The 25,295-nt window shown below is 48.7% G+C and overlaps 1 protein-coding gene across 5 annotated transcripts in view; it reads left to right on the forward strand.

Moving 5' to 3' along the window:
* LOC139276009 (cilia- and flagella-associated protein 47-like) overlaps positions 1-25,295 on the forward strand; it is a 1,107,008-nt gene that overhangs the window by 287,885 nt on the left and 793,828 nt on the right. The gene's annotated exons all lie outside the window — the stretch shown is intronic.

Below are 25,295 nucleotides of genomic sequence, written 5' to 3' on the forward strand. Positions count from 1 at the left end.
ATTACCAGGGTCCAATTTGCTTCCCTATTTAACTCGTGAAATTGCATCAGCTTCCCTCCAATCCATGGAAACTACTTCACTGAGTTATTGAATGAGTTACTTTTTCTCTCATACTCTCTATAACTTGTTGAATAAAAAAGCAATCATTATCCGTATCAACAAATAATTCGGTCTAGTGTTTCTCTGCACTTGGTGATCCCACAACAAACTACTTAGAGGATGGATAGTTACAATTCCACATATCAAGACAACTGCTCTTCTATTTGGCCACATAGTTCCTGTCATGTTTGTAACTACAATGTAACACCACTGTATTACTGTATACACTCAACACTGATGCACACCTTGACCACAGGGGGTGAACTTGTGGGAGACACTCCTTACCTGATCACTCAGGTATATAAAGGGAGGTCCCACGCAGGGTCATCACTTCTGGAGTGCTGAATAAAGAGTTAAGGTCACTGGCCTTGTCCCTGGAATGTGCCTCGTGTGGTTTCATGCTGTAGAGTAAGGATATTACATTGGTGACTAGAAACGGGAATTCACGACCCACGAGAATGGCCACCGGTAGCACAGATGAACGGTACTGTGTTGGGGAAGACTGGCACGATTTTGTTGAGAGGCTTCAGCAGAGCTTTGTCACGAAAGACTGGCTGTGGGATGCAGCGGCCGACAAGCGACGGGCTCATCTTTTGACCAGCTGCGGGCCAAAGACTTATGCGCTCATGAAGGATTTACTGGCACCCGAAAAGCCGTCCGACAAAACCTTTGAAGAGCTTAGCAAGTTGATTGGGGAGCACCTCAAGCCGGCGAGCAGCATACACCCCACCGACGTCATGAAGGATTGAGCATACCGGACTTTGTAGCGGACCTCAGGCGCTTGGCCAGCCTCTGTAAGTTCACAGACGCCTGCAGGGGGGAGATGCGAAGGGACTTCTTTATCGAGGGTATCGGTCATGCGGGGATTTTTTGCAAGTTAATTGAGACCAAGGACTTGACCTTGGAAGCGGTGGCGTTGTTGGCTCAGACTTTCATGGCGGGGGAGGAAGAGACGAAAATGATTTACGCGCGCAATTCTGCCTCCAGTGCAGCGATGGATCAGGGAGTCAACGTCCTCAATGCTACTCAGAGCCCCGCGGGCAGGCAGGGGCAGTCCGACATTCATCAGGCAGTAATAGACCACAGAGTAGGACCTCAACAGAGACAATGGCAGGCTAAACGGACGTTCACGCCATCACAGTGGACAATGCGGCCCGGGATGGAGCCATTGACACCTACTAATAGGGTACTTAAGAGCAGTCAGAGGGACAATCAGCGCGGAATTCCTGGCCACGGCCCATTTGTCCCCAACAATGGAAACTTTAACTCGTGCTGGAGGTGTGGGGTAAAACACTCAGCCAGATCTTGCAGATTCCAACAGTTTGTCTGCAGAAACTGAAACCTTAGTGGCCATTTAGCTCGTATGTGCAGAAAGCCTGCAACCAGACTGATATATGAGGCAGGTGGACCAGAAGAGGGTTCTGTGAGGCAGGATGACTTTTGGGGAAAATCAATGGACGCCGAGGTTCAGCGGGTCCATGTGGCGAATATTTACAGTTCATACACCAAAACGCCACCAATGATGATGAGGGTTTTATTGAACGGTATCCCAGTACGAATGGAGCTGGACACTGGGGCCAGCCAGTCACTCATGGGCGTTCAACAATTCGAGAAGTTATGGCCACAAAAAGCCAGTAGACCCAAATTAGAACATATCGAGACACAATTAAGGACTTACACCAAAGAAATCATTCCGGTGCTAGCCAGTGCAATGTAGGCTGTCACGCACGATGGCTTAGTGAACCGGCTGCCACTCTGGATTGTCCCGGGCAATGGTCCCGCATTGTTGGGGAGGAGCTGGTTAGCCGAGATGAACTGGAAATGGGGGGATGTTCACGCAATGTCCTCGGTGGAGTGAAGCTTGTGCTCACAAGTCCTACAACAATTCGAGTCACTTTTCCAACCGGGCGTCGGGACTTTCAAAGGCACTAAAGTAGTGATACACATCACCCCGGACTACAGGCCAGTGCACCACAAAGCCAGAGCAGTGCCGTATGTGATGCAGGAGAAAATCGAGAGCGAATTGGACCGGCTATTGTGAGAGGGCATCATCTCGCCTGTTGAATTCAGCAACTGGGCGAGCCCCATCATCCCCATTCTTAAAGCGGATGGCTCTGTCAGGATCTGTGGTGACTACAAGGCCACCATCAATCGGGTGTCCTTACAAGACCAATACCCGCTCCCAAGAGCGGAGGACCTCTTCGCCACGCTGGCAGGCGGCAAGCTGTTCACCAAGTTGAACCTCACTTCAGCCTATATGACCCAGGAACTGGCCAACGAATCTAAACTACTGACCACCATCACCACGCACAAGGGACTGTTTGTGTATAACAGGTGCCCGTTTGGTATTCGATCAGCGGCCGCGATTTTTCAACGCAACATGGAAAGCCTGCTTAAATCCATCCCTGGAATGATCGTATTCCAGGACGACATCCTCATCACGGGTCGAGACACCGAGGAACACCTCCACAACCTGGAGGAGGTGCTACGCCGACTGGACCAGGTAGGCCTGCGACTCAATGCATGTTCTTAGCTCCCGAGGTTGAGTTTTTGGGCAGGAGGGTTGCTGCAGATGGGATTCGGCCCACCGAATGCAAAACAGGCGATTCGACGTGCACCTAGGCCCTGCAACACATCGGAGTTGTGTTAATTCCTGGGACTGTTGAACTATTTCGGGAACTTTCTGCCGAACTTGAGCACGTTATTGGAGCCGCTATACGTGCTCCTGCATAAGGGTTGCGATTGGTTTTGGGGGGACTGTCAGGAACGGGCTTTTGATTGGGCGCGAAACCTACTGTGTTCAAACAAGCTGTTGATCCTGTACGACCCTTGCAAAAGTTTACTTCTGACATGTGATGCATCATCCTATGGGGTTGGGTGCGTGTTGCAGCAGGGCAATGCTGAGGGTCAGCTACAACCTGTGGCTTATGCCTCCAGGTCGCGCTCTCAAGCAGAACGGGGCTATGGGATGTTTGAGAAGGAAGCGCTCGCATGTGTCTATGGTGTAAAGAAAATGCATCAGTACCTCTTTGGTAGTAAGTTTGAATTAGAGACGGACCATAAGCCGCTCACATCCCTGTTGTCAGACAGCAAGGCTGTCAATACCAATGCATCAGCTCGCATACAGCGATGGGCTCTCACGCTAACGGCCTATGACTACTCCATCCGGCACCGGCCCGGCACTGAAAATTGCGCTGACGCGCTCAACAGGCTCCCACTGGCCACCACCGAGGAGGCAGCTGAGCAAAGCACTGAGATGGTCATGGCTGTCGATGCCTTCAACAGTGCAGGCTCCCCTATCACAGCCCGCCAGATTAAAATCTGGACCAACAGGGATCCCCTCCTATCCCTGATTAAGAAATGTGTCCTGACTGGGGATTGGGCGTCCGCACACGGAGCATGTCCTGAGGAGATCAGACCATTCCACAGACGGATGGATGAGCTCTCCATCCAAGCTGACTGCCTACTATGGGGCAGCCGGGTAGTCATGCCCCAGAAGGGTAGGGAGGTGTTCATCAGGGAACTCCACAGCGAGCACCCAGGCATTGTGATGATGAAGGCCATTGCCCAGTCACATATTTGGTGGCCCGGAATGGACTCAGACCTGGAACACTGTGTTCGCAGGTGCACGACATGTGCCCAGCTGGGCAATGCCCCCAGGGAAGCCCCGCTAAGCCCGTGGCCCTGGCCCACCAAGCCATGGTCATGCATTCACGTTGACTACGTGGGCCCGTTCATGAGGAAGATGTTCCTTATCGTTGTAGATGCGTACTCGAAATGGATCGAGTGCATCATCCTGAATTCACACACGTCATTCACCACTGTGGAAAGCCTATGTGCAATCTTTGCAACCCATGGCTTGCCGGACATCCTGGTTAGTGATAATGGCCTGTGTTTCACGAACTATGAAATCCTGGAGTTTACGTCGGGAAATGGCATCAACCACGTCAGGACTGTGCTATTCAAGCCGGCCTCCAATGGCCAGGCCGAACGTCCAGTCCAAATCGTTAAGCAAGGGATGCTCAGGATTCAAAAACCCTCCCTACAATGTCGCCTATCGCGCCTCCTGTTGGCCTGTAGGTCCCGCCCGCACTCGTTCACGGGGGTCCCGCCCGCAGACCTACTCATGAAACGGATACTCAAAACTCGGTTGTCCCTCATCCACCCAGTCCTGACCGACATAGTTGAGGGCAAGTGTAAGGCACAAAACGAGTACCATGACCATAATTAAAGGGGGTGATGTATAGAAATAAATGATCCTGTATTCGTCCTCAATCACGCCATGGGGCCCAAATGGCTACCGTAATTGACAAAGAGGGGAATAGGGTCATTGTGGTAAAACTCAACAATGGCCAGATATGCCGTAAGCATCTGACCAAGTAAAAAAAAGGTTCAGCAATGACATGGAGGAACCTGAAGAAGACCATGAGATGGAGCTCACACTACCGCCAGTGAACGTGCAACAAAAGCAATCAGAGGAATGCACAGTTCCTGAGGTCAGCCTGGACAGGTCAGAATCACCACAGGTGACAGACACTCACGTCAGTGTCCAACAACCAGAGCCCCAACTGCGGCGCTCCACGAGGGAGCGTAGACCACCTGAAAGACTAAACCTATGATCCCAATAAGACTTTGCGGGGGGAAGGTGATGTCATGTTTGTAACTACAATGTAACACCGCTGTATTACTGTATACACTCAACACAGATGCACACCTTGACCACAAGGGGGTGAACTTGTGGGAGACACTCCTTACCTGATTACTCAGGTATATAAAGGGAGGTCCCACGCAGGATCATCACTTCTGGAGTGCTGAATAAAGAGTTAAGGTCACAGAGTGGCCTTATCCCTGGAATGTGCCTCGTGTGGTTTCATGCTGTAGAGTAAGGACTTTACAGTTACCTTTCTTGCTCTCACTGTTGCACTGAAGGCCTATCATGTATGTCAAGAATCACCTTGGGAACAACTCCATAACTCACTGTTAGCTTCCTTCTGCTAATCAATAAACTTCCCCTCTATTGCAGTTATATCCTATTTTACAAGTAAAGCTACAGCACCTCCGTTTTGTAATCTAGCCTATCTTTTTGGAAACCCTTGTACACTTGCAAATACACTTCAAATTCATCTATTATCCAATCAAGTGGCAGAAATACCTATAACAACTAAATTCTTGATGCAACATTTCTTTCTTATACTTTAGCATTAGCATACAAAATCAAGGATTTCCTTGTACGTCTTATGTCGCTCACCCAAAGTAAACTACATTGATTCCAGTAATTGAAATTCATTAAAATGTTAATACTATCATCAACTGTCCTGCATTCCCTAGGCCTAATTCTCTGTATCTTGTTCTGTTAAATGATGATCAATCTTGTACAGGTACTCTATTTATTTCCCATCCTTAGTTGCCCTTGATACGGTGGCGATGAGCCTTCTTCCTGAACTGTGCAGTCCATGATCCATGTGGTGAAGGTACTCCCATAATGCTGTTAGATGGGGAGTCCCAGAATTTCGATCCAGCAATGATGAAGGAACAGCAATATATGCCCAAGTCAGGATGGTGTGTGAGTTTGAGGGGAACTTGCAGGTGATGTTGTTCTCATACACCTGCTGCTATTGTCTTTCTGGGAGGTGGAGGTAATGGGTTTCAGAGGTATTGCCAAAGAAGCCTTGTTGTGTTTCAGCAATGCATCTTGCAGCTGGTATACACTGCGGTCATAATATGCTTGTGGTGGAGAGGATGGATCTTTAGGCTTTGTTCCGGTTGGTGTCAAGCTTCTAGACTGTTGTTGCAGATGCATCCATCTAGGCAAGTGGAGAGTATTCCATTACACTTCTGACTTACGCCTTGTGGGTAATGAAAAGGCTTTGGGAAGTCAGTATGTGAGTCACTTGCTGTAGAATACCCAGCCTCTCACCTGCTTTAGTAGACGTGATATTTACATGGCTGGTCCAGTTCAGTTTCTGGTCAATGGTAACTCCCAGGATGTTAACGATAGGGAACTTAGTAGTTAATGCCATTAAATGTCAAGGGGAGGTGGTTAGGCTCTCTCTTGTTGGAGATGATTATGGCACTTGTGTGGTGCAAATATTATTTGCCACTTATCTGCCCAAGCCTGGATGTTGTCCAGGATTTGAGGGGAAAAATTCAGTACTTTAGCACCTCCCGCTCGTGCCAGCAGCTGGAACACGGACTCTTCCAGACCGCAGAAATTGCAGGCGGCCTGGGAGCTCGTGAACCAACTTAAAAATTTGTTGCACGGGACCGCACCGTGCACCACCCTCCAGGCCAAGTCCCCGATAAATAGTGGGAGGACTCCCGCATAGAGTGCACTCCATCAGGGACCCCGCCTCCTCCGGACGGCAAGATGGTACGCCATGGCATGTCCAGATGGCAGACGAGGATGGCAACGTTGAGAGTGTGCAGGAGCAGCCCGTACAGGAAACCCCTCCGCGCAGAACTGAAAGGCATGGAGGGGATTTCCCAGAGGCGGCTCAAGTTGTGAGGCGCCGGCTCCCGAGGGAGATTCCGGGATTTGGTGCCGATGAGGAATTCCGTCCGGTGGGGGTCAGTTCGGATGGGATCTCCCCACGTGCTTGAGCCTCCTCGACACATCTAACGGAGTCAGGGCCCAGAGCTGTTTTTAGCGACTCGATGGCATCCCGTGTCGGCCGAATTTAGGCGCTGTGCCAGCATGTCTGGCGCCATCCAGCCCGCTCCTCCGCCATCGAGCAGGTCCCTGATCCTGGTCACCTCGCCAGCCACAGCCCTCTCGTCCAACTGCCACCTTAAACCTCGGTCGTGGAGGTACGGATTCTTGAGCAGCGGCTCCTGCAAGACAGCCGCCACTCCAGCCGGTGAAGAGCTGCGCTTGGAGACTTTGTTCCAGACCCTGATGAATTCCTGGTAAAAGACAGGCAGCCCCTGGACGGCGGTCCTGACGCCCCCCAAGCTCACAAACAGGAGCTGCATGTCAAAGTTGAGGCTGTACTGCTGGCGGAAGAAAGCTGGGAGCCTCAACTCTTTTAGAGTAAACAAATAAACATGAGGTCAAGTGCCCCCCGATCAGGGGGACACTCCAAATATTTCGCAAGGCCCTTTTTTTTTGTTTTTTTGGTTTTTTTTTTGTATTTTTGTAGTTTTTTTTGTGGGTTTTTTTGGGCTCTAAAACCATAATTTACAAGTGCCCCCTATAAAATGGGAGGGGGGACACTAAAACCGGCATTTAAAACAAATTAAACTTTAAAACATAAAATCAAATTAAAATTTGGTTGCCGGGGGTGATGATGCACTCTAGTCCCTCCGGTGCCCACCTCTCGCGGAAGGCCGCGAGCGTACCGGTGGACACCACGTGCTCCATCTCTAAGGACACCCTGGCCTGGATGTAGGCATGGAAGAGAGGCAGGCAGTCAGGCTGAACGACCCCCTCGACCGCCCGCTGTCTGGACCGGCTGATGGCACCCTTGGCCGTGCCCAGGAGCAGTCCTACGAGGAGGCCCTCGGACCTACCCGCTCCCCTCCGCACAGGGTGCCCAAAGATCAGGAGTGTGGGACTGAAGTGCAACCAGAATTTCAGGAGCAGCCCCTTTAAATATTGGAACAGGGGCTGCAACCTCGCACATTCAGTATATACGTGGAACACGGACTCTTCCAGATTGCAGAAATTGCAGGCGGCCTGGGAGCCCGTGAACCGGCTTAAAAATGTATTGCATGGGACTGCTCCGTGCACCACCCTCCAGGCCAAGTCCCCGATAAATAATGGGAGGACTCCCGCATAGAGTGCACTCCATCGGGGACCCCCGCCTCCTCCGGACGGCAAGATGGTATGCCATGGCGTGTCCGGACGGCAGACGAGGATGTCAAGGTTGAGAGTGTGCAGGAGCAGCCCGTACAGGAAACCCCTCCGCACAGAACTGAAAGGCACGAGGAGATTTCCCCGAGGCGGCTCAAGTTGTGAGGTTCCGGCTCCCGAGGGAGGTTCTGGGGTTTGGCACCGATGAGGAATTCCGTCCGGACGGGGGTCAGTTCGGACGGGATCTCCCCACGTGCTTGAGCCTCCTCGACACACCTAGGAGTCAGGGCCCATTGCTGTTTTTAGCAACTCGATGGTATCGGCCGCGCGGCGGACGTTGGCCGAATTTAGGCGTCGCGCCAGCATGTCTGGCACCATCCAGCCCGCTCCTCCGCCATCGAGCAGGTCCCTGACCCTGGTCACCTCTCCATCCACAGCCCTCTCGTCCGACTGCCACCTAAAACCTTGGTCGTGGAGGTACGGATTCCTGAGCAGCGGCTCCTGCAGGACAGCCGGCACTCCAGCCGCTGCAGAGCTGCACTTGGTGGAGACTTTGTTCCAGACCCTGATGAGTTCCTGGTAAAAGACAGGCAGCCCCTGGACGGCGGTCCTGACGCCCCCCAATCTCACAAACAGGAGCTGCGTGTCGAAGTTGAGGCTGTACTGCTGGTGGAAGAAACTCTTTTTGAGTTTATCTGTGAACATAAAAAGACATTAAACCGTGCCACCCGCCCTGGATGACACAAGCAGACATTTACAAGGCCCCTTTTTTTTCTTTTCTTTTTTTGGTTTTTTTTTTTGGGGCACTAAAATCAAATTTTTTCCAGTGCCCCCTATAAAAGGGGAGGGGGACACTAAAAGCACCGGCAATTAAAACAAATTAAACTTTAAAACGTAAAATCAAATTAAAATTTGGTTGCCGGGCGTGATGATGCACTCCAGTCCCTCCGGTGCCCACCTCTCGCGGAAGGCCGCGAGCGTACCGGTGGACACCGCGTGCTCCATCTCCAAGGACACCCTGGACCGGATGTAAGAGCGGAAGAGAGGCAGGCAGTCAGGTTGAACGACCCCCTCGACCGCCCGCTGCCTGGACCGGCTGATGGCACCCTTGGCCGTGCCCAGGAGCAGTCCTACGAGGAGGCCTTCGGACCTACCCGCTCCCCTCCACACAGGGTGCCCAAAGATCAGGAGAGTGGGACTGAAGTGCAGCCAGAATTTCAGGAGCAGCCCCTTCAAATAATGGAACAGGGGCTGCAACCTTGTGCACTCAATAAAAACATGGAACACAGACTCCTCCAGACCGCAGAAATTGCAGGCGGCCTGGGAGTCCGTGAACCGGCTTAAAAATTTATTGCACGGCACTGCTCCGTGCACCACCCTCCAGGCCAAGTCCCCAATGAATAGTGGGAGGACCCCTGCGTAGAGTGCCCTCCATCGGGGACCCCCGCCTCCTCCGGACGGCAGGATGGTACGCCATGGCGTGTCCGGACGGCAGGCGAGGATGGCAAAGTTGAGAGTGTGCAGGAGCAGCCCGTACAGGAAACCCCTCCGCGCGGAACTGAAAGGCACGGAGGGGATTTCCCCGAGGCGGCTCAAGTTGTGAGGCGCCGGCCCCCGAGGGAGGTTCCGGGGTTTGGCGCCGATGAGGAATTCCGTCCGGACGGGGGTCAGTTTTGACGGGATCTCCCCACGTGCTTGAGCCTCCTCGACACACCTAGGAGTCAGGGCCCATTGCTGTTTTTAGCGACTCGATGGTATCAGCCGCGCGGCGGACGTTGGCCGAATTTAGGCGTCGCGCCAGCATGTCTGGCACCATCCAGCCCGCTCCTCCGCCATCGAGCAGGTCCCTGACCCTGGTCACCTCTCCATCCACAGCCCTCTCGTCCGACTGCCACCTAAAACCTTGGTCGTGGAGGTACGGATTCCTGAGCAGCGGCTCCTGCAGGACAGCCGGCACTCCAGCCGCTGGAGAGCTGCACTTGGTGGAGACTTTGTTCCAGACCCTGATGAGTTCCTGGTAAAAGACAGGCAGCCCCTGGATGGCGGTCCTGACGCCCCCCAATCTCACAAACAGGAGCTGCGTGTCGAAGTTGAGGCTGTACTGCTGGTGGAAGAAAGCCGGGAGTCTCAATGCCAGATGGATCGTGACATCTGTCGTGTGCAATGCTCACTGACCGCCTGATCTGCGACATTGATTGTTAGCACCTGTTACAGGGAGAGCTAGTGTGAAGCACCAGGAACATTATTAATGAGTCGCAGCTGTGAGGTTCGTGGAGTTTCAGTGCTTTCTTGTTAGTTTTACATAGTCCAACAGTTTCATTCAGTAATTTCAAGGTTATTTTATATCAGGCGTGTTGTGAGAACTAAAAAGTAGCTGCATTTATTCTTAAAAAAATAAAATTGCTACACTTAGTTACATTAATAGGGGGTGCACTGGCAGTCGACCTCACCCTCCAGGACCTATGGTGGAGGGAATGGAGGCAACGAGAAAGACTGGAACATGCGCCCAGAGGGAGGAGGTGGGTCATCAGGGCTCTCAACAAGAGGCCTTACCCTCCGAGAGTATTCTGAAAGCACTTCTCCTACCTCCAATTAAGTGAGGAGCAGCGTATTAGAAGGCTCCGCTTCACCAAGGAGGTGGTCACAGACTCTGCGACCACCTATGACCAGACCTCCAGTCTAAGATCAGGGCGACTACGGCTCTCTCAGTGGCAGTCAAGGTCACCATCGCCCTCAATTTCTTTGCCAGCAGATCCTTCCAGTCAGCAACAAGAGACATAGCTAACATCATCCAGTTCGCCGTCCATTGCTGATCCGGGAGGTCACAGAGTCTCACTATAGTAGGAGAAGGGACTACATTTCCTTCCCCATTACTAGAGAGAAGCTGGACGAGTGTGCATGTGGCTTTGCCAGCATAGCGAGATACCTCATGGTGCAGGGCATCATTGACCACACCCACGTGGCTTTGCTTAACAATCCTGAGATCTTCCATAACCACAACGGCTACGACTCACTTAATGTGCAGTTGATGTGCGACCACAGACAGTTAATCCTCAATGCCCGCTAATATAGAAGATGTCACGATGCCTTCATCCTGTGCCAGATTGGTGTGCCAGGACTCTTCTAGCTCCCACATCAAGCTTGCAACTGGCTGGTCGGAGAAAAGGGCTTCCCACGCTCCACCTGGCTCATGACTCCACTCAGCAACCAAGACACCCCTGCCCAGCACTCATATAATGAGAGCCCTGCCGCTACCCAGAACTTCATTGAGCAGACCATTGGCCTGCTGAAGCAGTGGATCCGTTGCCTTGACTGCTCGGGAGGAGCCCTCCAGTACTTGTCTGAGCGGATGTCCCATTTTGCTGCATGATCCACAACTCGGCCATCATGAGAGCCCAGCCCTTGCCACCAGGGATTGCAGGACCACCTCAGGAGGAGGACGAGGGAGAGGAGGAGGAGGAGGAAGAAGAAGACAAGGAGATCTAGGAGGAGGAGGAACAGGAGTGAGCGAGAAGACAACCACTATATCAGCCTTCCGGAAGGGCAGTTTGTGATCGCCTCATCAGACTGTGGTTCGAATGAATTAAACCCCAGATCCCCGTTGCTCACCACATCTCTATCATTCCATTCCTGTTGCAGGTCATATCACAGTGCAAAGCTAAAATGAGACACACCGCAAAAGAATTCAAACTGAATTAATAAATTCATTAAAAATCAGTGAACAGATATTTGCAACAAAAATATTAACTATTCACCTTTGTGCAATCCCTTAATGCCTCTTGTTATCGTGACTTTGCCTACTCTAGTGCTCCTACGAAGTGTTGGCCCAGTGGCTGCAGCAGGGCTGGTGGAAAGCTGCTGCATTTCGATGTGGGAGACTTCAGGTAGCCCGACAGGATGCTTTCAACCTGCTCTGGGCCTGGAAGACCCGGCTGTATACAGCACCACCTCAGCAAGGGCGCCAGCAGTCTGGGCTGGCTGGATGAGAGGCAGCGACAAGGCCATTGGCGGAGTGGCAGTGGTGGGAGCAGGAATGCTGTCATCCTGAGAGAGGACAGCAGGTTCCTGCTACACTGACCCACTGCCACTCACTCAGGGCAACACCTCAGTATCCTTAGCAATCTGTTGGAGCACAGATTGCTGATCTGCTGCAACACCGTGAAAGCCCGGTCGACGGTGGTAGACCCAGCCATGATGGCAGCAGTCGGAGCTTGTGTGACATCAAGCAGAGACTACATGAGAGCAGTCTGAGATTGGATGCCATCAAGCATAGACTGCATTACAGCACTAAGACGTTGTGTGACTTCTGCCTGTGCTGCAGTGGAAGCTGCCAGATCGCCCATCACATGCGGCATCAGGTCTGGGTCACCACGGTCTCTCTGAGAGTCTGCCATCCTTTGCAGACTGGAAATGATGGGCTCCATGGTATGCACAGTGCCTAGGACATTCTTGGAAAACGACTCCTCCACGCTTCTTATTACCGAGAGGCTCTCGGGCACCCTTGCTAGTGCACCTATTATCTCCTTGTGCATGCCCATTGGAGGTCCTCATCTGAGTCCTGTGCAGCAGAACTCACATGCGAACTCGCTCTCCAGGGAGCTGACCCTCGAGCTGCCCTTTCCCCCTGGCCTTGGTGCAGCCCACTCATACCCGGTGACTCGCCCTGTGCAGATCCCGCTACTATACTAGTCTCTAAAGAATGTGTAGTTGGAGTATCTGAGCTTATGCCTATGGGTGAGACATGTAATGACACAGTATATTCTTCCTCCTCCTTTTCTCCGCCTCGCTCTCTATGGTGCCCTCAGCGACAGGCTGTTCAGGTTCTTGCTCATTATCTGAAAGCATAAAGGTACAAGAGTCAGGTTAAGGTGAAGGAAGGGGGACTGGAGGGGGGAAATGCATACCTACAGCATGATTAGCTGGAAAGTGCGAAACACTTATGGGGTGAGGAGAAAGTGCGATGTGAGAAGAAGGAGTACCGTTGTTGTCCGCATTAAGGGGTCAACGTTGCTGGAGGCCACAGTGCCCACCACCTTGCACTCAGTAATCTGCAGCACTCTATTCTCCAGCATAGACAGTGGTTGGGTGTCGGCTTGTCCCCCGCCTGTGTGTTCCTGTTCCCTCCTGTTGTGAGCCACCTTAGCCTGCAAGAGAAAGGAAAGTGTGTGCGTAAGTGTAGAGCAATGTGTTTGAGTGATGTGCCTGCCATAGTTGATAGCTGTCATTGTGTGCAAGGTGTGAGATATGGGTGAGTGTTGGTAGGTAGAGATTGTTGCTCAGTGAGTTCTGGGGGTGTGGTGTTTTAGTGTCGTTCAGATGGTGGTGTGTAGCATTTGTTGAAGGATTCACTTACCGAGTGAGGCCATTAAATTTCTTCCTGCACTGTGTGTGGGTCCTGGGGACCACAGTACTGCTCGAGACGTGCTGCGCTACCTCCCTCCACATGGTGCGGAAGACTTGCGGCGAGGGCCCCCTGCAACTTGCTGGGTAGAGCACTACCCTCCATCTCTCTGCAGCGAACACTAACGTCTCCAATGCATAATTGCAGAATCTGTGGGCTCACTCCCTGGGGCGTGGATCTGCCATGAGCACAGCTGCTTCAGGCCTCCGGCTCCTTTTCCTTGTCCCGCTGCTGCTTGCTGAGACAGCTGCACAGCCAGAAATGCTCAGAACGACATTCTGCAGCATCAATGAACCTCTCCATTAAGTACTGAAAAAAGTCTGTGGTAATCATAACTTGCGATTAGACTGCAGCTGATATTGGTCCACCCTTTGAGTGTAACGCCAATGAGCTTGGTCTTTAAGACTTGAATTAGGACTCCAATCATTTCTTTGAACAGTGAGCATGAATTTTGTGGGCAATCTAAAGCATCAGCGCCTGCCGCTAATTCTCCAATTTTTCTAATGACACCTCTCATTCCTGAGCTATAATGAATTTCTAGCCCTTTCTCAAAAAGCTTCTCCACCACCAACCTTAGGATGACTGGCCTGTAGCTATTCGGTTTATCCCCCTCCTCTTTTTTTTGATCATGGGGGCGACATTTGTAACACTCCAGTCTTCTAGCACCACTCCCACGTGTAAGGAGAATTGAAAAATTGTGGCTAGAGCCTCCGCTATTTCCGCCCTTCCCTCTGCAACCTAAGATGCATTGCATCTGGACCGGGTGAATTTTCTGTTTTGACCACTGCCAACCTTTTAACTACCTCCTCTTCCTCTATTTATATCCTATCCAATTTCTCGACTACTTCCACATTTACCGTGACATTGGCAGTATCCTCTTTCATTATGAAGACAGGTGCAAAGTACTTATTTAGTACCTCAGCCATGGCCTCTGCCTCCACAAGAAGATCTCCTTTTTGGTCTACCCTTCCTTTGACTATGATTATAAAAGACTTCAGTGCTCTCTTTCCTGTTACCCACTAATCTTTTCTCATAAACTCTCTTTGCCCCTCTTATTTCCTTTTTCAGTTCTCCTTTGCAATTTCTGTATTCTGATTGATTGTCTTCTGTATTATGAATCTGATACTTATCATTAACCTCCTTCCTTTTTCTGTTTCATTTTAATCTCATCTTTAATCTAACAGGGATATCTTGCTTTGGATGCCTTTCATTTCCCTCTCATAGAAATATGTACCTGAACTATCACCTCTTTCAAGGCTTCCATTTGTACATTTACTGTTTTACTTGCCAATTTTTGTTTCTAATCCACCTGGGCCAGATCCCTTTTCAGGTCACTGAAATTAGCCCTCTTTCAGTTGAGTATCTTCACCTTTGATTGTTTCTTGTTCCTTTCTATAACAAATCCAAACCTAATGATATTGTGATAACTGTTTCCCAGATCTTCTCCCTCTGAAATATGCTCCATTTGTCCCACTTCTTTCCTAGAACTAGATCCAGCATTGCTTCTTTCCTCAGTTGGTTGAAAAGATGCTGATCAAGAAAGTTCTCTTGTACACATTCCAAGAATTCCTCCTCCCCCTCCTTGCACTTTCCACTGTTTTGTCCCCAAAAGAACAGAAGAACAGAACAAATAGGAGCAGGAGTAGGCCATTTGACCCCTCGAGCCTACTCCGCCATTCATAAGAACATAAGAACATAAGAACATAAGAATTTGGAACAGGAGTAGGCCATCTAGCCCCTCGAGCCTGCTCTGCCACTCAACAAGATCATGACTGATCTGGCCGTGGACTCAGCTTCACTTAACCGCCTGCTCCCCATAACCCTTAATTCTCTTATTGGTTAAAAATCTATCTATCTGTGATTTGAATACACTCAATGAGCTAGCCTCAACTGCTTCCCTGGGCAGAGAATTCCACAGATTCACAACCCTCTGGGAGAAGAAATTCCTTCTCAACTCAGAAGTTGGCTCCCCCGTATTTTGAGGCTGTGCCCCCTAGTTCTAGTCTCCCTGACCAGTGGAAACAACCTCTCTGCCTCGATTTTGTCTATCCCTTTCATTATTTTAAATGTTTCTATAAGATCACCCCTCATCCTTCTGAACTCCAACGAGTAAAGACCCAGTCTACTCAATCTATCATCATAAGGTAACCCCCTCATCTCCGGAATCAGCCGAGTGAATCGTCTGTACCCCCTCCAAAGCTAGTATATCCTTCCTTAAGTAAGGTGACCAAAACTGCACGCAGTACTCAAGGTCCGGCCTCACCAATACCCTGTACAGTTGCAGCAGCACCTCCCTGCTTTTGTACTCCATCCCTCTCGCAATTCCATTCCATTCGCCTTCTTGATTACCTGCTGCACCTGCAAACTAACTTTTTGGGATTCCTGCACAAGGACCCCAGGTCCCTCTGCACCGCAGCATGTTGTAATTTCTCCCCATTCAAATAATATTCCCTTTTACTGTTTTTTTTCCCAAGGTGGATGACCTCACATTTTCTGACATTGTATTCCATCTGCCAAACCTTAGCCCATTCGCTTAACCTATCTAAATCTCTTTGTAACCTCTCTGTGTCCTCTACACAACCCGCTTTCCCACTAATCTTTGTGTCATCTGCAAATTTTGTTACACTACACTCTGTCCCCTCTTCCAGGTCATCTATGTATATTGTAAACAGTTATGGTCCCAGCACCGATCCCTGTGGCACACCACTAACCACCGATTTCCAACCCGAAAAGGACCCATTTATCCCGACTCTCTGCTTTCTGTTAGCCATCCAATTCTCGATCCATGCTAATACATTTCCTCTGACTCTGCGTACCTTTATCTTCTGCAGTAACCTTTTGTGTGGCACCTTATCGAATGCCTTTTGGAAATCTAAATACACCACATCCATCAGTGCACCTCTATCCACCATGCTCGTTATATTCTCAAAGAATTCCAGTAAATTAGTTAAACATGATTTCCCCTTCATGAATCCATGTTTCGTCTGCTTGATTGCACTATTCCTGGCTAGATGTCCCGCTATTTCTTCCTTAATGATAGCTTCAAGCATTTTCTCCACTACAGATGTTAAACTAACTGGCCTATAGTTACCTGCCTTTTGTCTGCCTCCTTTTTTAAACAGAGGCGTTACATTAGCTGCTTTCCAATCCGCTGGTACCTCCCCAGAGTCCAGAGAATTTTGGTAGATTATAATGAATGCATCTGCTATAACTTCCGCCATCTCTTTTAATACCCTCGGATGCATTTCATCAGGACGAGGGGACTTGTCTACCTTGAGATCCATTAGCCTGTCCAGCACTACCCCCCTCGTGATAGTGATTGTCTCAAGGTCCTCCCTTCCCACATTCCCGTGACCAGCAATTTTTGGCATGCTTATTGTGTCTTCCACTGTGAAGACCAAAGCAAAATAATTGTTTAAGGTCTCAGCCATTTCCACATTTCCCATTATTAAATCCCCCTTCTCATCCTCTAAGGGACCAACATTTACTTTAGTTACTCTTTTCCGTTTTATATATCAGTAAAAGCTTTTACTATCTGTTTTTATGTTTTGCGCAAGTTTACTTTCGTAATCTATCTTTCCTTTCTTTATTGCTTTCTTAGTCATTCTTTGCTGTCATTTAAAATTTTCCCAATCTTCTATTTTCCCACTAACCTTGGCCACCTTATACACATTGGTTTTTAATTTGATACTCTCCTTTATTTCCTTGGTTATCCACGGTTGGTTATCCCTTCTCTTACCGCCCTTCTTTTTCACTGGAATATATTTTTGTTGCGCACTATGAAAGAGCTCCTTAAAAGTCCTCTACTGTTCCTCAATTGTGCCACCATTTAGTCTGTGTTTCCAGTCAACTTTAGCCAACTCTGCCCTCATCCCACTGTAGTCCCCTTTGTTTAAGCATAGTACGCTCGTTTGAGACACTACTTTCTCACCCTCAATCTGTATTACAAATTCAACCATACTGTGATCACTCATTCCGAGAGGATCTTTTACTAGGAGATCGTTTATTATTCCTGTCTCATTACACAGGACCAGATCTAAGATAGCTTGCTCCCTTGTAGGTTCTGTCACATACTGTTCTAAGAAACAATCCCGTATGCATTCTATGAATTCCTCCTCAAGGCTACCCCGTGCGATTTGATTTGACTAATCGATATGTAGGTTAAAACCCCCATGATTACTGCCGTTCCTTTTTCACATGCCTCCATTATTCCCTTGATTATTGTCTGTCCCACCGTGAAGTTATTATTTGGGAGCCTATAAACTACGCCCACCAGTGACATTTTCCCCTTACTATCTCTAATCTCCACCCACAATGATTCAACATTTTGTTCATTAGAGCCAATATCGTCTCTCACAACTGTCCTGATATCATCCTTTATTAACAGAGCTACCTCACCTCCTTTCCCTTCTTGCCTATCTTTCCGAATTGTCAGATACCCCTGTATGTTTAATTCCCAGTCTTGGCCACCCTGCAACCACGTTTCTGTAATGGCCACCAAATCATACCCATCTGTAATGATTTGTGCCGTCAACTCATTTACTTTGTTTCGAATGCTGCGTGCGTTTAGGTAAAGTGTTTTAATACTAGTTTTTAAACCATGATTTTTAGTTTTGACCCCTCCTGCAGCCCCTTTATATTCATACATATTGTCCCTTCCTATCACCTTGTGGTTTACACTTACCCCAGTGCTACTCTGCTCTGTTGCCTCCTGCCTTCTGCATCCTTTCTTGGGGTTCTGTTCATCTGAGCTCTCACACACTCTAACTAGCTCAGAGCCCTCTCCTGGGTTCCCATCCCCCTGTCAAGCTAGTTTAATAAAATCATGGCTGATCTGATCAAGGACTCAACTCCACTTCCCTGCCCATTGCCCATAACCCTTTACTCCCTTATCGGTCAAAAATCTGACAATCTCCGCCTTAAAAATATTCTATGACCCAGCCTCCACAGCTCTCTGGGGCAGAGAATTCCATAGATTTACAATCCGCTGAGAGAAGAAATTTCTCCTCATCTCAGTTTTAAATTCACGACCTCTTATTCTCAGACTATGTCCCTTAGTTTTAGTTTCCCCTATGAGTGGAAATATCCTCTCTGCATCCATCTTGTCGAGCCCCCTCATTATCTTATATGTTTCAATAACATCACCTCTTATTCTTCTGAACTCCAATGAGTATAGGCCCAACCTACTCAACCTATCTTCATAAGTCAACTCCCTCATCTCCGGAATCAACCTAGTGAACCTTCTCGGAACAGCCTCCAATGCAAGTATATCCTTCCTTAAATACAGAGACCAAAACTGGACACAGTACTCCAGGTGTGGCCTCACCAATACCCTGTACAGTTGTAGCAGGACTTCTCTGCTTTTATACTTTATCCCCCTTGCAATAAAGGCCAACATTCCATTTGCGTTACTGATTACTTGCTGTATCTGCTGTTATGTATTTAACCCCTTGCAACCTGTATTACACTACCACCAGAGGGCCTACCTGTTGGAGTCCCAAGGGATCCCAGCATCCCTTGGGAGAACGGTATATAAGCAGGCCACCCACGAGATATCTGCACTATGGAGTCTCATTAAAGGAGCTAAGGTCACACTTGCTCATTGTATACAGTATTTACTTTCATCCTTTATTCTGAACGCATCAATTGGCGACGAGGTAATGAACGACCGTGCGAAAATGCAAAGAACAGTTGGTATCCTGGAGAAATTCTCAGAAGTGGACGATTGGGAGGCCTTCGTGGAGAGACTCAACCAATACTTTATGGCCAGTTAGCTGGAAGGGGATGAAAACGCTGCCAAATGAAGGGCGATCCTCCTAATTGTCTGTGGGGCAACAACCTATGGCCTCTTGAAGAATCTCCTAGCTCTGGTAAAACCAACAGCTAAATCCTATAAAGAATTGTGTACGCTGGTCTGGGAGCACCTAAATCCTAAAAAAGCGTTTTGATGGTGAGATATCGGTTCTACACATGTCAACGGTCGGAGGACCAGGAAGTGGTGAGCTATGTTGCCGAACTAAGGCGCCTCGCAGGACATTGCGAATTTGAGGGATTCCTAGAACAAATGCTTCGAGACTTTTCTGTACTGGACAGTAGCCATGAGGTAATCCTTCGCAAACTGTTGACTGTTGAAACTCTGAATCTAAGTAAAGCCATAACGATAGCCCAGGCATATATGTCCACCAGCGCCAACACCAAACAGATTTCGCAGAGTAAAGAAGTTTCGGTCAGTACTGTGCACAAAGTAACGTAATTTTCGAGCAGGAATATACATGCAGAACGTACACACCGACTGCTGCTGCTCAACCTCAGATGACCCAGAGTCCACCATTAATCGTGACTGCGAGGCTGTTAACACCTTGTTGACGCTGTGGAGGTGATCATTGGCCTCATCAATGCCGCTTCAAGCACTGCGTGCAACGGTTGCAGAACAATGGGACACCTGCAGCGAATGTGCAGGCAAGCTGTAAACCCTGCAAATCCTGCAAACCACCACATTGCAGGGGAAGATAGATCCACTGTGGATCAGGCTGAATTAGAGACTCGTACCGAGGAGGCAGAAGTGTACGGGGTACACACATTCACCACGAAATATCCACGAATAATGTTGAAAGTTGAACTGAACGGAATTCCAGTATCTGTGGAACTGGACACGGGTGCGAGTCAGTCCATAATGAGTAAAAAGGCCTTCGACAGGCTGTGGGGCAACAAGGCACACAGGCCCAAGCTCAGCCCCATTCACACCAAACTAAGGACTTACACCAAGGAACTAATCCCTGTAACTGGCAGTGCAGAAGTCAAATTCTCCTATGATGGAGCAATACACAAACACCTGCTGTGGATTGTGCCAGAGGATGGCCCCACATTGTTTGGCAGAAGTTGGCTGAGAAAAATCCGCTGGAACTGGGACGACATCCGAGCACTTTCGTCCGTCGATGACACCGCATGTGCCCAGGTTCTGAGCAGATTCCCGTCGTTGTTTGAGCCAGGCATTGGAAGCTTCTCGGGGTTGAAAGTTCAGATCCATTTGGTTCCCGGTATGCGACCCATCCACCACAAGGCACGGGCGGTACCATACATGATGCGTGAGAAAATGGAAATCGAGCTGGACATGCTGCAGCGAGAAGGCATCATCATGCCGGTGGAATTCAACGACTGGGCCAGTCCGATTGGTACTTAAAGAGGACGGCACGGTCAGAATTTGTGGGGACTATAAAGTAACGATTAACTGTTTTTCGCTACAGGACCAGTACCCGTTACCCAAGGCAGACGACCTATTTGTGACCCTGGCTGGAGGGAAGACGTTCACCAAGCTGGACCTGACCTTGGCCTACATGACGCAGGAGCTGGAGGAGTGTTCGATAGGCCTCACCTGCATCAACACGCACAAAGGTCTGTTCATCTATAATAGATGCCCGTTCGTGATTCGGTCGGCCGCGGCGATCTTCCAACGGAACATGGAGAGCCTGCTAAAGTCGGTTCCTCATACTATGGTTTTCCAGGACGACATACTGGTTACAGATCGGGACACCATTGAACACTTGAAGAATCTGGAAGAAGTTCTTAGTTGGTTGGATCATGTGGGACTCAGGTTGAAACGCTCGAAGTGTGTTTTCCTGGCGCAGGAGGTTGAGTTCTTGGGAAGAAGAATCGCAGCAGACGGCATCGGACCCACTGACGCCAAGACAGAGGCCATCAAGAACATAGAAACATAGAAAATAGGTGCAGGAGTAGGCCATTCGGCCCTTCAAGCCTGCACCGCCATTCAATAAGATCATGGCTGATCATTCCTTCAGTACCCCTTTCCTGTTTTCTCTCCATACCCCTTGATCCCCTTAACCGTAAGGGCCCTATCTAACTCCCTCTTGAATATATCCAATGAACTGGCATCAACAACTCTCTGCGGCAGGGAATTCCACAAGTCAACAACTCTGAGTGAAGAAGTTTCTCCTCATCTCAGTGCTAAATGGCCTACCCCTTATCCTAAGACTATGTCCCCTGGTTCTGGACTACCCCAACATCAAGAACATTCTTCTCGCATCTAACCTGTCCAGTCCCGTCAGAATCTTATGTTTCTATGAGATCCCTTCTCATTCTTTTAAACGCCAGTGAATAAAGACCCAGTTGATCCAATCTGTCCTCATATGACAGCCCAGCCATCCCTGGAATCAGTCTGGTGAACCTTCGCTGCACTCCCTCAATAGCAAGAACATCCTTCCTCAGATTAGGAGACCAAAACTGAACACAATATTCCAGGTGAGGCCTCAACAAGGCCCTGTACAACTGCAGTAAGACCTCCCTCCTTGGGAGCACGGTATATAAAAAGGCCACCCACGAGGTACCTGCACTCTGGAGTCTCATTAAAGGAGCTAAGGTCACACTTGCTCATTGTACACAGTATTCGGTTTCATCCTTTATTATGAACGCATCACCTACATGCTAACTTTTTGCATTTTATGCACAAGGACGCCCAGATCGCTCTGTACTGCAGCACTTTGCAATTTTTCTCCATTTAAATAATAATTTGCTTTTCTATTATTTCTGCCATAGTAGATAACTCACATTTTCCTACATTATACTCCATCTTCCAAATTTTTACCCACTCACTTAGTCTGACTGTATCCCTTTGCAGATTTTTTGTGTCCTCCTCACAATTTGCTTTTCCCACCCATCTTTGTATCATCAGCAAACTTGATTACATTACACTCGGTCCCTTCATCCAAGTCATTAATATAGATTCAAAATAGTTGAGAACCCAGCACCGATCCCTGCTGCACCCCACTAGTCATTGCCAACCGGAAAATGACCCATTTATCCCGACTTTGTTAGTTAGCCAATCCTCTATCCATGCTTATATATTACCCCCAACCCTGTGAGCTTTTATCTTGTGCAGTAACCTCTTACATGGCACCTTATTGAATGTCTTCTGGAAATCCAAATGCACCACATCCACTGGTTCCCCCTTATCCATCCTGCTTGTTACATCCTCAAAGAACTCCAGCAAATTTGTCAAACATGATTTCCCTTTCATAAAACCATGCTGATTTTGCTTGATTGAATCATGCTTTTACAAATGTCCTGCTACTGCTTCCTTAATAATGTTAATAATGGACTCCAGCATTTTCCCAACGACAGATGTTAGGCTAACTGGTCTATCGTTTCCTGCTTTCTGTCTGGCTCCTTTTTTAAATAAGTGTATTACATTTGCGGTTTTCCAATCTGCAAGGACCGCCCCAGAATCCAGGGAATTTTGGTGGATGAAATCTATATTAGGATAATTGAAGTTGTCCATTAACACCACTCTATTGTTCTGACATCTTTCTGAAATTTGCTTGCAGATTTTCTCATCCATCTCCTTCCAACTATTTGGTGGCCAGGGGATGGTGCTGAAATGCCACTGACAGCTGTAACGACAGCTGATGCCGGTTCCAGTGCTGCATGCCATAGCGCTGCCGGTAAACCTCAGCACCAGGGAGCTCGCCATCATGGAGATCGTGACGTCAGTGAGTGTGCAACGCTCATTGGACACCCAATCTCCAACATTAGATTGAGCCACTTACCTTAACGGCAGTGCAGAACAACAGGGAGAGCTGGCACCTACAAGCAGAAAGCAGACTGTAGCAGTGTTATTTAAAGGCACCATCCCCAATCAGCTGTAACTGACAGGATTTTGCAGTTTCAGTGCTTGTTTGCTACTTCCTGCAACTGAAACAGCTCTCTTATTTCAAGACATGGAGCATTCATTCAAATGCAGAAGTCACTCATTATTTGTTAAAGGCTTCTGATCACAACATTTCCCCACAGTCATGGGGGCTGCGGGATTGTGATATTACCTCAGGAGGATGACATGGTGGAGGAGGACGTGGTGGAGGAGGATGTGGCAGAGGAGGATGAGGAAGGAGAGGATGAGGAGAAAGAGGAACAGGAGGCAGGACAGAAGCAGCGAGACAATCGACCTTCTGGATTGGCTGTCCATCATCAGACTCTGATTCACATGTATGAAATCGCAGATCCCCGTAGCTCACCACATCTCCATCATACAATCCCTGCCTCATAGCGTATCACAGTGTCCCCCTTGGTGCAAAGGTGAAATGAGAGAGACCACAAAATGTTCCAAACACCAATAAATGTATCTGTGATCATATCACACACATCACATGAATTCTAATAACTAATGACCCTTGTGCCTGCCATAGTTGAATAACTGTCATTATGTGCAAGGTGTGAGATGTGGATGTGAGAGTTGCTAGGTAGGGATTGTTGGTGGGTGAGTGCTGAGGGTATGGTACATTGAGCAGTATGTTAAGCTTATGGTACGGATGGTGGTATGTAGCATATGTTGAAGCCTTTACTCACCCTTGTGGATGACCATCCATGTGAGCTCATTAAACTTCGTCCTGCACTGGGTGTGGGACTTGGGGACCACAGTGCTCCCTGTGGATATGGTGTGCCACCTTCTTCCACATAGTCCAGCAGAATTGTGGCGAGAGCCTCCTGCCAATTGGTACAGTACCGCCCGCCTTCACTCCACCGCTAAAACTAATGCCTACAAAGCTTCCTTGGAAAACACCAGGCTCACTCCCTGGGGCGACGATCTGCCTTCAGCATTTGTAAATAACTGCTCCTCTTCGTCTTTCTTCTTATGTTCGTTGAGGCAGCTGTATGCACAACAATGCTGAGAATGAGGTGCTGCAACATCAATGGACCTCCCCTTTAAGCAGTGAAAAAAGCCTGTGGCAATCATTACTTGCATTTAGACTACATCCAATATTGGTCCATCTTTACAGTGTAATGCCAATGAGCTTGGGTTTTTAGACAATTTTTAGTCTAAACACTGCCAATTCCTTGGCCACACCAAATTTTGAGCCCTGTGTCTTTGAATCCTCAAGTACATTAGGGGAAATGTTTGTGCGCGCCGAGTGACACTCGCAGCTTGAGTTAATGGCTGCCAAAAATGGCAGCAGCGCTACCCATAGAAAAATAGGCTCCGGGGTTGGCGATTGTGGAGGGCAGTGCTAACTTACCATGCAACGCCCTCCTGGTGGCATTAATGGAGGCCGCCGACCTGAAGTTCTCATCTGCAGTTGGCGTTGCTGTTTCTTACAGCCTCTGGGAGCAAGGCTGCGGAGTTTGCAAGGCATTGTGGGCAAGTTAAGGGGCTATGAATTAAAGGTGCAATGCATTCAAAATGAATAAAATTTTAAATCAGGTGAACAAATGCATTTTTCAGCCTTTACTGCCTTTCAAAATAAATAAATAAAAAATAATTCCCAAATGACAGTCTTCAGCTCTTATAGCTGAAATGTCTTCCACGCTTTAAAAAAATGCTAAAGCTGCTTCAGCACTAACACAACTGTCTCAGCAAGCCAGGGAAAGGGCACCGATGGTTTCACATGCAGCACTTCAACATTGAAAGTGAGGTCCACTATCCACAGGGGTCAGGAGGCTCTCCAGAAAGAACAGTGTGGGACCACATTACCGAGGCCGTCACTGCAGCGTCGCCCCTATCACCTTGTTCTAGTGCCCAAAGAAGCTTCATGACCTCAGACCACTGGTCAAGGTCGGTGAATGCATCTTCAATTTTGTGATATATATCAATGACTTGGACTTGAATGTTGGGTGTATGACTAAGAAGTTTGCAGATGACACTAAAATAGGCTGTGAGATTGATAATGAAGAAGAAAGCTGCGGACTGCAGGAAGATATCAATGTGCTGGTCAGGTGGGCAGAACAGTGGCAAATGGAATTCAATCCGGATAAGTGTGAGGTAATGCATTTGGGGAGATCTAACAAGGCAAGGGAATACACATTAAATGGTATGACACTGAAAAGTGTAGAGGAACAAAGGGACCTTGGTGTGCAGGTCTACAGATCCCTGAAGGTAGCAGGCCAGGTAAATAAGGTGGTTTAGAAAGCAGATGGAATATTTGCCTTTATTAGTCAAGGCATGGAATACAAGAGCAAAGACGTTATGCTTGAATTGTATAAAACACTGGTTAGGTC

Source organism: Pristiophorus japonicus, chromosome 11 (assembly GCF_044704955.1).
Source record: "Pristiophorus japonicus isolate sPriJap1 chromosome 11, sPriJap1.hap1, whole genome shotgun sequence".
In the NCBI taxonomy this organism is placed as follows: Eukaryota; Metazoa; Chordata; class Chondrichthyes; family Pristiophoridae; genus Pristiophorus; species Pristiophorus japonicus.